The sequence below is a fragment of the Pelodiscus sinensis genome, chromosome 3, assembly GCF_049634645.1.
Source record: "Pelodiscus sinensis isolate JC-2024 chromosome 3, ASM4963464v1, whole genome shotgun sequence".
NCBI lineage: Eukaryota > Metazoa > Chordata > Testudines > Trionychidae > Pelodiscus > Pelodiscus sinensis.
The window spans coordinates 159475375-159488839 of record NC_134713.1 but is presented as its reverse complement, the minus strand read 5'-3'; positions in this window follow the sequence as shown (position 1 = coordinate 159488839).

Sequence of the window (13465 nt, the reverse complement as noted above, 5' to 3'; positions counted from 1 at the left end):
CTGATATGATGGACATAAAGGATGCCAACCCAATGTGATGGCAGAGAAAACCAAGAGGGCAGGAGGAAACATAACTACACAGGCCCAGATATTGAAATCTGATTTCCAGAAATGACTGTATCAGGTGTCCTGACATTTACAGAAGGCAACTTTGCAAACTACAATCACCTGAGAGCTGCAAAATGGTGGTGGTTCATTTCACTGAAAGAAACTAGGGGAAATCTCTCTTGCTTATGAGTAAATGTTTCCTGGTTCTTGTGTAGAGCAGTATAATACAAATAGATCCAACATTACAGGATAATGCAAGACATCACCTGTTTAGTATCCAGTTTCAAGATTGTGAGCTGGCTAGGCCACAGACTTTTTTTGTGTTATTTGTTTATGATGAGCTTGTTACAAAATGGCCTGATTCCTCACAGGGAGCTCAGGCCTGACTGTACTAGAAATAATAATATAGCCATGCAGTGATCAGTTATTCAGTGTTTTAATGCAAGTATCAGACCTGAATCAAGTCTCTCTTGTATATGCCATGCATGATCTTTATACTGTATGCAAGATCCTAGCACTCCCCAATTTCCCACAGAGGAGGTGAAAGGAGTGGAAAATCTGGTCTTTTGGGACTGTTAATGAGGGGCTCATCTTCACCTCCTTCTGATCTCACAAAATCCTCTTTGAACAAGTCCCATTGGGTATTTGAATCAGTGTTTCCTGTAAATTTTGTTTGTGTGGTGCTCAGGAGAGATTCAAATGATACCCAACTGATTAGCAGAGCACCCACAGCTAGTTTTTTTTTTCATTGGTGGTGCACATTTTCACATGCCTGGGTGCACATAACAAAAATTATTCTGCATGTGGATAGAAAAAATTAGAGGGAACATTGTATGGCATCCATGGGGTGTGTGTGGAGGTTCTTGTGCCGTGAGTGGAAGGACTCTGCAGCTTTGTTTCTCAGAAGCTCATGGAGAAGGTAATTCTCTCAGGGTTAGTCCATGCAAGTACCTGGCCTGTACTTTTGGCCATTCCCTCATGTCTCCATGAGAGCACTGAGCCAGGAACAAGCAGTCATGCCCTTTAGAGATCCAGGCAACTATAGGGATCAGCATTTCACCTTCCAAGGTTGCCCAGAAACTGATGGGATTTCTCTGCAAATGATGGACATCAATGTGGTAAGACAGCCACTCTGAATGTGCCTCACCTTGAACTCATACAAAATACATTTTGTGACCAGAACAGTTATAAATCTTTCTCGCTAGGTGTGCTTGGTAGTTGCACTTTCTCAGTATGGCCTGGTCTAGGCCTGGATTTTTTGTCACTTATGGAAGTCAGAAAAAATGCCTTGAAAACTGATATTTTAGGTCATTTTTAGATTTCCTGGGAATCTATTTTGGGTGAGCATTTCATGCCCAATGGTGTTGGATGATAACATGAGGATTCCATTCTTATTCAACAAACATGGCTCTTCTTTAAAGCAACTGTTTATAGAATCACTCCAGCTACACCTTAACATTCCTATTCATGTGTGTACACAGACTGACTTCCCTGTTTCTCCTCCAAATACTTCTCTTCTGCAACCTATGCTCCTCCCTCCATGCATGTTGCTACAGTGAGAATTATAGATCCCAAGTCCAGAAGATATCATTCTATTCCGACCTTCCATATAACAAAGGCCATAGAATTTCACCCAGTGATTACTGCAGTGAAGACAATCCTGCAAAGAAATAAACCCAAGAATATTTATGATAAAAGTAAATTCCTTAATGTTTTCCTTTTGGCTGTAACTATCATGGCTCTAAAACATCATAGTCTACAGCAGTGACTTAATGTGGTCCATGGACCACTTTGAGAAACGCTGGTCTATAGTCTCTGCAGATCAATACAATGTGAGACATCTGATACCTTGCACACTGGAATGTGTAATGGGATTAGGACTAAAATGTACCATGAAAGCTAATTTTTCATTCCGTTAATATTTATAGGCTCTTTTAAATGTACTTCATAAGTTTCAATAACAACCTAGCAACTTGGTGTGGCATTTTAACAATTTATAATCACCTCCTGCAACAGAGACCTAAATTAATCTTTATACATCTCATTAGTTTAGCTATCACAGATCTTTTACAAGACAATTGGCTTTCAGTAGCCTTCATTTAATTTAATTCATTAATATTTCACATTTATATTTTATATATGCTGTTTTAATTATTAAATCACGTCATTCTGTTATACAGCATCTACCCTATGCTTTTAGACTAGACCTTAACGTTTTTAAAAGGCATTTTTGAAATAAGAGATGATTTTTGTTTGTTTAAAGTGTGACCAATTTAGTGTTGCTTTCAGTTCTTTTTTTTTAAATCAGATCTTAATTTTGAGCCAGAGGTTCAAGACATTCTTAGCAAATGAAACTGATTTTTTTTTCTTTTAAAAATATTTCTCTCTATTCTATCCTGATACTATATTTTATAATACATTATATATTGTTAGTGGAAGCACCATTAAACAGCAGGTATAGGTATGTGAGTGTCGGGGGATAGGGAGTAATAAATAATCCTCTCCCATAGCAGTATTTACATCTGCTATCCAGTGTAATAATTTTGATTATTAATTTCAGTGAATAATCTCAAGTGTATGCCATTAATAGTAATTCATGTTCCAGCCTTCATTCCAAGGATACCAAAGCAATTTACAAACACCGCACCACAGCTCTGCTAATGCTCTTCTTCCTACTAGTTCCATCAACCTTAAAGGGGCCAGTCATGGAGGTTGTGGAACTGGACAGGCATAGAGCTATAAGGTGTTCAGCTGACTTATTCTGGGGTCCTTGCTTAAAGATGAAGACCTGTTTGCTGACTGATGCTGGTAACCAGACCAGGTGGAGTCCCATCAACTCCAGATATGGAGCATAACTTCTGTAGTTCCAGAGTATCTGAGACAGAAGAGAACTAAGGATAGGAACAAAGTGTTCTGGTCCTACAGAGACAGGAGCAGCCCAGCTCACCTTGGGATTAGATTGTCAGTTAAATTAACAATAAAGACACATCTGAGGAAAGGGGTACATTATAGGGTGACTGCTGTTTTAGAAGCAGGCTGGAAATTCCATCCACTTAAAAAAGATGCTAGCACAGTGCCATTGAACTGAGGGTATCTCTTGGGGCAAGGAAGAAAGGGTATCAAACAGCAGCACACAGAACTTTGCCAAACAGGGCAAAGTTATGACTGCAGAGAAGCCCCATTCCAAAAATAGGGATGCCAGGTGTCCGGTTTTGAACCGGACCATCCAGGATTTGAGCTTTCTGTCTGGGAAACAAATGTAAATGTCCAGTATTTTCTAATTAATTAAGTTTTATTATAATCATGAGTATCAGTACGTAGTTGCATACTGCCTGGCTGGTAGACATGCTCATGCTGTGTGAGTGTGTCTACCAGCCAGGAAATACGCAACTACACAGTAGAGTGCACTCAGAGCAGGAGGGTGGAGGCGGGGCCAGGGCGGGATGGAATCCCCAGGGCCAGCCTCACCCGTGTGCCCTGCTGGGACCGTGAGCAGGACAGGCAGCACCCTGGGATCTGCATGCGCCCGGTCCAGCCCTGCTCCCCGCCGGCTGCCCCCCCCCCATTTCTCCTCCCTCTAACCAGCCCCGCTCCCTCCAACCCCCTCCCGGCCAGCCCTGCTTCCTGCCGGCTGGTTCCCACCCCCTCCCCAATCTTCATGAGCCAGCCCCACTCTCTCCAACCCTCTCCTGGCCAACCCAGCTCCCCACCAGCCAGTTCCCTCCCAGCCAGCCCCGCTCCCCCCAAACCTTTTCTGGCCAGCTCTGCTTCCCACCGACCAGTTCCCCCCACGCCCAAAGTCCCCCAGCCAGCCCTGCTCCCCCCGACCTCCTCCCAGCCATCCCCGCTCCTCTCCTGGCCAGTCTCCCTCCTCCCCGCGATCTGAGATCAAGTGTGTCTGGTGTTTTTTTGAAACCATCTGGTAACCCTATCAAAAAAAATGTAATGAGATCTTTCTGACACTGAGAGCAGCAAGCAAAGACCTAATGGCTGTGTCTAGACTGCATCCCTTTTCCGTAAAAGGGATGCAAATTAGACACATCGCAATTGCAAATGAAGCGGGGATTAAAATCTCCCCCGCTTCATTAGCATAAAAATGGCTTTTTTCCAGCTCGGAGCTTTGCCGGAAAAAAGCACCAGTCTCGACGCGGATCTTTCGGAAAATAAAGCCTTTTCTGAAAGATCCCGTATCCCCGCTTCATTTGCAATTGCGATATATCTAATTTGCATCCCTTTTACGGAAAAGGGATGCAGTCTAGACACAGCAGTCTAGACATTCTGTGTGTAACTACTGTGGCTGACTGCTTAAGTTTTGGGGATTTGAAAGAAGAGTGGCTGCAGTTGCACATACTCCCAGGCACACAAGCATTGAAAATCAGGCCTGTGCCACTCAAGTAGAAGAGACATAATTTAATATTTTTAAATATCCCATCTGAAAATTCCTCCCAGTGTGCACTCAAGTGTGTCTACTGCAGGTCTAGAACAGTCTGAGTCCACCTGCTTTGATGGGAGCCTGAGGTTGCATGGAGTATAGTGATTCCTTTGAAGATCTGGGTCATATTGCCTTCTTTACCATCTAAAAGACTGTTTCTTCCTTATAAAAAAACCTCTCACTAGTTGGAGGGTAAGGGATAATGTTAACAGAAAAGCCTTAATTAATACTTTAGATTTCAAATGCTACAGCTGTTTCCCCTTCTTTTTCTGTACGTTTAATAAAAGGTTATCAAAAGTGTAACGGTACATGTTGCCATGGGAATAAGCAGGCTAAGAGCTCTATACTGGAAACCCTGTTTCACTGTTGCATAGTGACAGTGTCATGTTAACATCTTTGACCTGTTGGGTCTATTTAATCTATTTATTTAAATTATCACAACAGTACATACAGTGGATCCTTGTCTAAATATGGCTCAGAGGTTTACAATGTCCGAAAAACAACTGAATAAGAAAGAAGATGTAAATATGACTGAATATTTGAGTGTTTTCCTCTTAGTTGCCCATCACCTCTTCTCTATCACATGTAGAGAATTTGACTTTGAAGGCTGAATCTTTCTTTCCTCCCCCTTGCATGTATTTTATTTTTCATGACACCCTAGTATCTCAGCACATCCTCTACAAACTGCACTATTCTCTCCTTTCTGGAACCAATAATGTTGAAACACTGGACATTCCAAATCACATTACCACTGACTCTTCCATCTCCTAGCACTTTGCAGGAAGTGGATTTCCCTCTGAAGCACTGAAGAGGTCAGTTCTAAGGTAAGCATTTTTAGCTGAAGCATTTTGTTTCTGGTGACTAAAGCACATGGGGGAAAACACAGAGTAACGGATGTAGAGTCCTTAAGCCAGGGGTGGGGAACCTTTGGCCTGGACCCGGATCCAGCCCTCAGCTTGCTGGGATCCAATCCCCTGAGGCTCAGGACTCCCCCTCAGCATTGCAGAGCTAGTGCTTGAGCCCTGTGCCCCCCCGATCCTGCACTTCGCTCCTACCGTCCTTCCAGACCCCACACCCTGGCCCCAAGCCCACTTCCCAGCAGCTCCCTCCCACACACTGAACTCCTCATTTTGTCCCCACCCCAGAGCATAGGGGAACCTACAAAACTTACTAGTCTGGTCCTCCCTAGGCTCAAGTATGTGAGGATAATGTGTAGCCCACAACTGATTTTCCTGTGGGTCAGCAGCCCCGACCCAAAAAAGGTTTCCCATGCCTGCCTTGAACCTTCCTGGAATGTGTGTGTGTGTGGAGGCGGAGGGGGGTAGTTGAGTGTAATTACTGGTAATGCCTAGTTGGTTCAATTCGTAGTGGCCTTATTTTAACTTTGATCGCCGTTGAACTCAATCTCTGAAGTCAGCTCTGTGCCTTACTTAATCTTAAGGCTCATTGGATACAAATCTTGCTGTTGAAAGAAGGGGGGGAGGATATTTATTTAACTTGGTTTCAGAACTCAGTTTAGATTAACTGTCTAGCGGCTAACACAGGAGAAGGGGAATCTTCTCTGGGGTCTAGACTTAGCTCTGCCACTAACTCCCCATGAATTTCTGAGCAGGCTACTTAATTTTTGAGTATCATTTTCCCCATGCGTATAACAAATCTAATAGTGGGCCACAAAGGTTTGGGGGGTGAATGATCATTATTAGCACTAATTAGATGAAGCCCATGGTCCTAATAATGACTCAGTGACTCACTGTTTAGTGACTCAGCTATTCACTGAAAATGTCTTGCATTGTAATTCATGCTGGCAGGGAGTTGGTGATAAGCCAGTACACTCAGGCTGGTTCTACCCATTCCTGAACTAGTATTGCTATAGACATGGACAAACAAACAAACAACTCCCCTGCCCCCTCCAATTCTTCTGTTCCAAACCTTGGGAGGACACTGCAATGTAAAGGGACTCTGGGCCAAACCCTGGCCCCTCTGAAATCAATGAGAATTTTACCATGGGGAAGTAGGTCAAATGGTAGAGCACTTGCTTAGCATGCGAGAGGTAGCAGCATCAATGCCCATATTCTCCAGTAACTTTTAGGGGAAGGGATAGCTCAGTGGTTTGAGCATTGGCCTGTAAAACCCAGGGTTATGAGCTCAATCCTTGAGGAGGCCATTTAGGGATCTGGGGCAAAACTTGTCAGGGATGGTATTTGGCCCTGTTGTGAAGGTAGGGAACTGGACTTGATGACCTTTCAAGGCCCCTTCCAATTCTAGGAGATAGGCATCTGCATTCATTATCAATAGTGCAGGCCCAGATCTGTTCCTTGGCCTTTTGAATACAATCCAGTCTGGTCACGAAGGCCTCTGCAAAGGTAAAAGGGTGATAAAACAAGGCCTAGCTTTTCTTTCCTTCTCAATTTGTTTTGCTGAGTTGACCCCAGCAGAATCAAGCCCTACTGATAATGACCTCACATGCTAAGTGACTGGGATCTGGCTGCCAATACACATAAAGCTGGCTGGCAGGTGAGTATGCTAAATCCAGCAAAGGTCACACCTCTACAAGCCTGGATTAGTGTAAATCTCCCAAAATACCTCACTAAGACACTTAGGGTCAAATTCATCTCTGCATGTAATTGCTAAAGTCAGGATCATTATGCCAGGGATGAACTTGGCCCATTGTTCCAGATCAGCAGACATCTTCCAAAAACCTGAGAAGTCCACTCCTTTTGATGTCTGGATTTCTAACTCTCTTTGTTAAATAGCTTGTCATGAGCCTTCCTTAACTGGAAGAATTTTACCTTTTCAAGAGCCCAGAGAAAGCTGTGCTCTACATAAGCCACGCCCACAAAGCAGGTAAGTAAACTCACCACACTGCTGGCTCAGTTTAAGAGAGAGGTGTCCATGGAGGAGGCCAGATCCTTTTATATGGGAAGCCCTTTGAATAAGGGCCAGTTAATAGTCCTGTTCATTATCCTTGTGGGACATGTTGAACATGCTAGTTTCATCTACACCTGTGGGGATGGCAGATAACCCGAGAGGTCTCTCTGCATTGCCCATGTACTCCCAGACACTGTTTCTACAGTCCCTCTTCTGGGCTAGATGTACAATATATTGGAATTTCCTATCCCAGGATTTCCAGCTGTCAGAGGGGGACACACCAGGTTTGACAAAGGAAGTCCCACTTCCCCATCATACCTCTGATTACTCGCTAGGAACTAAGGGCCCTGTCTACACTACAAAAATTAACTATGCATCAGCATGGTTGTGAAACATAAAAGTTTACATCCCCATTGGCTATGTCTAGACTGGCATGATTTTCCGCAAATGCTTTTAACGGAAAAGTTTGAGAATATGAAGAGCTATGTATTATTATCCAGCATGTTTCTCTTGTCCTGTCAGACCCATGCTAGGTAGGCAGTTCTGCTTAGTTCCCAATATGTAAGACTATTTTACAGCGTGGTTCTCCAAACAACAACCCCTGCCCAAAATGACAGGGAAAGCATGTCAGCAGCCTGTTATCAACAGCTATGTTGACATGCCGCTGCTGCTAACACTGTTCTGATTCCATGGGGCCAGAGCTTGGAGCGTCAACTGACCTGAACCTGAGCCCTCTCCCTTAAGACAAACTTCAGTAGGATAAAATAGCTGAAGTGAACAAGAAGAGAAAGAAGCAAAGAACACAAAGTCCCTGAAGACCTGACATGTCAGAAATATAGTAACTCCCATAGGTATGTAAAGTAGGTTGAGCTGTGAAGTTTCAATAATAATAATTATTTTTTTTCTCAGCTCCTATACATCAGTAGGTCTCAAACTCTTAAAAAGGGGACCAGTATCACCATCTCCTAATTACAGACAGGGGAAAGCAAGACACAGAGAGAAATGGCTTAACTAAGGTCACCCAGTGACAAAGCCAGAAATAGCACCCAGGCCTCCTGCATGCTAGTCTAGTTTGCTAGTCACTAAGGGTATGTCTACACTACCACCCTAGTTCGAACTAGGGTGGTTAATGTAGGCAACCGAAGTTGCAAATGAAGCCCGGGATTTGAATTTCCCAGGCTTCATTTGCATCTTGCTGGGTGCCGCCATTTTTAAAGCTCTGCTAGTTCGGACTCCGTGCCCGCGGCTACACACGGCACGGAGTAGTTAGTTCGGATTAGGCTTCCAGGTGTACCAGTAGTTCGGAATAGGAAGCCTAATCCGAACTACCTACTCCGTGCCGCGTGTAGCCGCGGGCACGGAGTCCGAACTAGCGGGGCTTTAAAAATGGTGGCGCCCGGCAAGATGCAAATGAAGCCCGGGAAATTCAAATCCCGGGCTTCATTTGCAACTTCGGTTGCCTACATTAACCACCCTAGTTCGAACTAGGGTGGTAGTGTAGACATACCCTTAGCCATGTTCACTCACTCAAGCTACCAGTAACTCCAAAGCAAGCTCTCCCAGTAGCTCAGTTCACGGTCACAGGTTTGGTGCCTCATAGAGATGAACCCAAGTGCTGAAGCTATGATCCAGAGCCAAACTCACACTTCTCCAGCTTGGGGCAGGGCTTGGGGTCAGGGTTCCAGTTAAACGCATTATAGAGATGGGCCCGTGCTGTGGCGTTTGGGTCATGAGTCAGACTTCCTTATAGCTTTGGTGAGGTTTCAGATCAGGGGTCCCGATCTGCACGCATGGCTAGTCTAACTGGAGACAGGCACACATCCAGGACTGTTTGAAGCCTCTGTGGTGTTGATTTCTTGCCTGCCAAATCCAAGCCAACTGGCCAGCTCAGATTCCTGCCTCCCTATCCTGAAATCAGGTCTCTGCTACACAAGGACTGCCAGCTCCAATCATAGAAAGCACTGAGCTCCCTGCATATTTGAGCCCAGTAGATGCTCATATAAGTGGCCCTCATATGGAGAGGAATTATCCTGCTTCTTCCCAGAGGAAAAATCCCCTCAGCATGAGAGCAGAGATCCTCCCTGTTCCCCCAGAGATGAAGCTGTCCACATGGCCTCCAAGGAACAGGAGCTAAGTCCATTGACAACTCTGCAAACCAGGCCAGTGTCATTTTAATTAAGTTCCCCTCACATACATGCAGAGATGAGCAGCTGCTTTGGAAACACTTCAGCTCCCCATTTAATAATTAGCACTAGTGAGTCAGTAAAAGCTCTGCACCAAAGCTGAGCGTGCTACTGAAACGGCTCATTAAACCATCGGGTCCCCACAGGACCACTGGTTTCCACACAGACTAAGGGGGAAGGGAGGGAGTCCTCAGGAGACTTTTGGCTCTTTGCAGCCTCCTCAGCTCTGCCTCCCTTGCTGCAAGGCACTGGAATCTTTGCTCACTCCTCCCCTTCCCCCCCCCCCCCATGATTCCACACCACACTTTTTTGACAAAAGTGGGTTGCTCTTGCTAACTGCTCAGGCCAGCAAGAGCAAATGGGACAAATGCCTCCTTTTGAAAAAAAAAGTTGGGACAACTGGGACAGGGTTTAAAAAAGGCACTGTCAAGCCAAAACAGGATGTATCGTCACCCCATTCAATAGCCATCTGCCCACTGCAGCTACCATTTCCCATCAGTCTTTGGCGGATAGTGGTAGGACGCACTGAAATCCTGGGAACCCTTTAAAGGTGCTGGGACATAGGGAGTGACACAAAATTATTTATTCCACATGGTCCCAAAGTAAAAGCCACAGCAAATAGCTGATCAAGCTACAGAATCAGGACATGAGAGCTGTACAATTTCCTATTTGTAGATGCACAAAGGTTGTTTAATTGGGGTCTCTGTGGGTTGCCTCTCTAGGATTAGCAGCCAGATTTTTGCAGCCCTTAGAATCATAGAATCATAGGACTGGAAGGGACCTCGAGAGGTCATCGAGTCCAGCCCCCCCGCCCTCAAGGCAGGACCAAGCTCTGTCTAGACCATCCCTGACAGATGTCTATCTAACCTGTTCTTAAATATCTCCAGAGAGGGAGATTCCACCACCTCCCTTGGCAATTTATTCCAATATTTGACCACCCTGACAGTTAGGAATTTTTTCCTAATGTCCAATCTAAACCTCCCCTGCTGCACTTCAAGCCCATTACTCCTTGTCCTGTCCTCAGAAACCAAGAGGAACAAATTTTCTCCTTCTTCCTTGTGACACCCTTTTAGATATTTAAAAACCGCTATCATGTCCCCCCTTAATCTTCTTTTTTCCAAACTAAACAAGCCCAGTTCATGAAGCCTGGCTTCATAGGTCATGTTCTCTAAACCTTTAATCATTCTTGTCGCTCTTCTCTGTACCCTTTCCAATTTCTCCACATCTTTCTTGAAATGTGGCGCCCAGAACTGGACACAGTACTCCAGCTGAGGCCTAACTAGTGCAGAGTAGAGCGGCAGAATGACTTCACGAGTTTTGCTTACAACACACCTGCTGATACAACCTAGAATCATATTTGCTTTTTTTGCAACAGCATCACACTGTTGACTCATATTCAACTTGTGGTCCACTATGACCCCTAGATCCCTTTCCGCCATGCTCCTTCCTAGACAGTCGCTTCCCATCTTGTATGTATGGAACTGATTGTTCCTTCCTAAGTGGAGCACTTTGCATTTCTCTTTATTAAACCTCATCCTGTTTACCTCTGACCATTTCTCTAACTTGCTAAGGTCATTTTGAATTATGTCCCTATCCTCCAAAGAAGTTGCAACCCCACCCAGTTTGGTATCATCTGCAAACTTAACAAGCGTACTCTCTATCCCAATATCTACATCATTGATGAAGATATTGAACAGTACGGGTCCCAAAACAGACCCTTGAGGAACTCCACTTGTTATCCCTTTCCAGCAGGATTTAGAACCGTTAACAACAACTCTCTGACTACGGTTATCCAGCCAATTATGCACCCACCTTATCGTGGCCCTATCTAAGTTATATTTGCCTAGTTTATCAATAAGAATATCATGCGATAATATTCCTTGGTTAGAGGTTGTGCCATATTGTTTTCTTTATATAAAGAATGGACACCATTTCAGCTTCTCTCTGCCTCTTTCTTACTCCCCCTTCCCCCACCTGACATGGGCATTTAAGCTGTGTATATTAGGCACCCCTTTGTCTTCCTGTCACAAAGTGCTGTGAGTCAATCAGATCTCACTAGCTAAGCACAGTCATGGCTGGTCATAGCATCAATGCCCTCAAAGAACACCAGGGTCCACAAGAAACAGTAGTAATGATAATGATGCTTTTCCCTCGGAGTCTATACCGAACCCAATGTCCCAGCATGGTGTTCAGGTGAACTTGTGCTGACTAAGAGGCTGATTTTTGGGTGAGATATAAAACTAAAGTCTTGTAAAGATCCAATGACAATTTTCACAGGAGTTGGGATGGCAGGCTGGGTGCCCTGGCCAAATGCCAATGTAGGTCATTACTATTTGTCAGTTTCCCTAAATTCCTTTAATGGTTTCAATTGGAGGAATTATTCCTTACTTCCCTTCCAATAAAATTTCTTTTCGGCGATAGCTGGATGAAAAAAGTGCAGGTACACAATCCATACAGCACTTCTACAATGCACCCTGTGTGATTAGTGGGATTTATATCCACGTCAATTGTTACTATGATCACAGCCCATGTCTTCAACTTCCAGCCCCAAATGCTCTTTTTTGGAGAAAAAAATGCAGAGTGATTTCTTTTTAGCCTAATATTATGTACTTCAGTTTCAAGGTGTAATTGAAAGCAGACCTTGAACCACAGCTAACATCTTCCCACACCCACAAGCCTTGTTTCCCAATGTGTATTCTTTGTACAAAATGATACTCTCAACTTGACCATGGCTCTAAAACGGCCAACTTCCTAGGTTGGCCAGGTGCATAGCACACTTCTACTACAGCACCCAAATGGAATTAGGCTGGCCTCTAGATTTAAAAAAAAAAAAAAAAAAAAAAAAAACAGGCAGGAGACCTGCAAATGGATTATGTAGTGAGACTGTCTAATGTGTAAACCAATCATTCTAGTAGTTGCAAAGTCACATGTTCCCCAGGAGGGGGCGCACATTTGCCATCCAAGGCCACTGCAGCAAAATGTTAGAATGTACCAATGTACATAAAGAGGCCATAAACTGATAAAAGGCCTAAAATTTATGCTGGCATAATGCCATTGGAATCAGTGGTGTTGTTAGTAGAGAATTTGGCTCATTATACACACTGGGGAAAAGCCTAATTGGTCTACCTTAAAACAGAATTTCTCAGCAGCAGTTACAGATGTAAGGGCCTGATTCTGACCTCACATATGCCGATCAAATCAGGGAAAAACTCTGTTGACTTCAGTGATGTTAATTCGATGTCCATCTAGTGTAAGTGGGATGAAAGGCAGCTCTGTCTCCAAAGGTGCTTTTCAAGGGCAGAATCATTGTATTTTCCTCACTGTGGTTGGCAGGCTATGTTCTAATCCCCGCACACTGCAAGCACCTTTGTATCAGGCAGATTTTAGTAACCTTCCTAAGTGAGAAATGAACAAAGCAAATGTGCAGTTCCCTTCAGCACAGCAGGGCTGAGTAGTGAAGCAGAGGACGAGCTGACTGTACAAATGAATCATGAGCCAAACACAGAAGAGAGTCTGAGATAGAGACCAGCTCATTTTTCAAGATCCATACTGTCCACCTGTGATAGGGAAGAGTAATAAAGCTATGACTTTGTTTAACTTTTGCCCCTTTTCAGTGGCCTCTATACACAAAATCCACTGATGGCTCTAGCTCCACATTGTCATCATATGGGGGTAAAATTCCCTTTGGGCAGGGGTCCGGCACAAGGCTGGTATGCCACTCAAATCAGAGCTTAATTAAGACTTCAGTGGACCCAGCACTAGGGTGAATTTCACCCACCCAAAAGAACTGTTTAGCATTTAGTTTGGTTGCAGTTCCTTTTCCTTGCGTATCTTGGGCTGTGTCTAAAATAAGGAATAAGGGACCTTTCGGAAAAGGCTTTATTTTCCGAAAGATCCCAGTCTAGACTGGGCCTATTTTCGGCAAAGCTCCGAG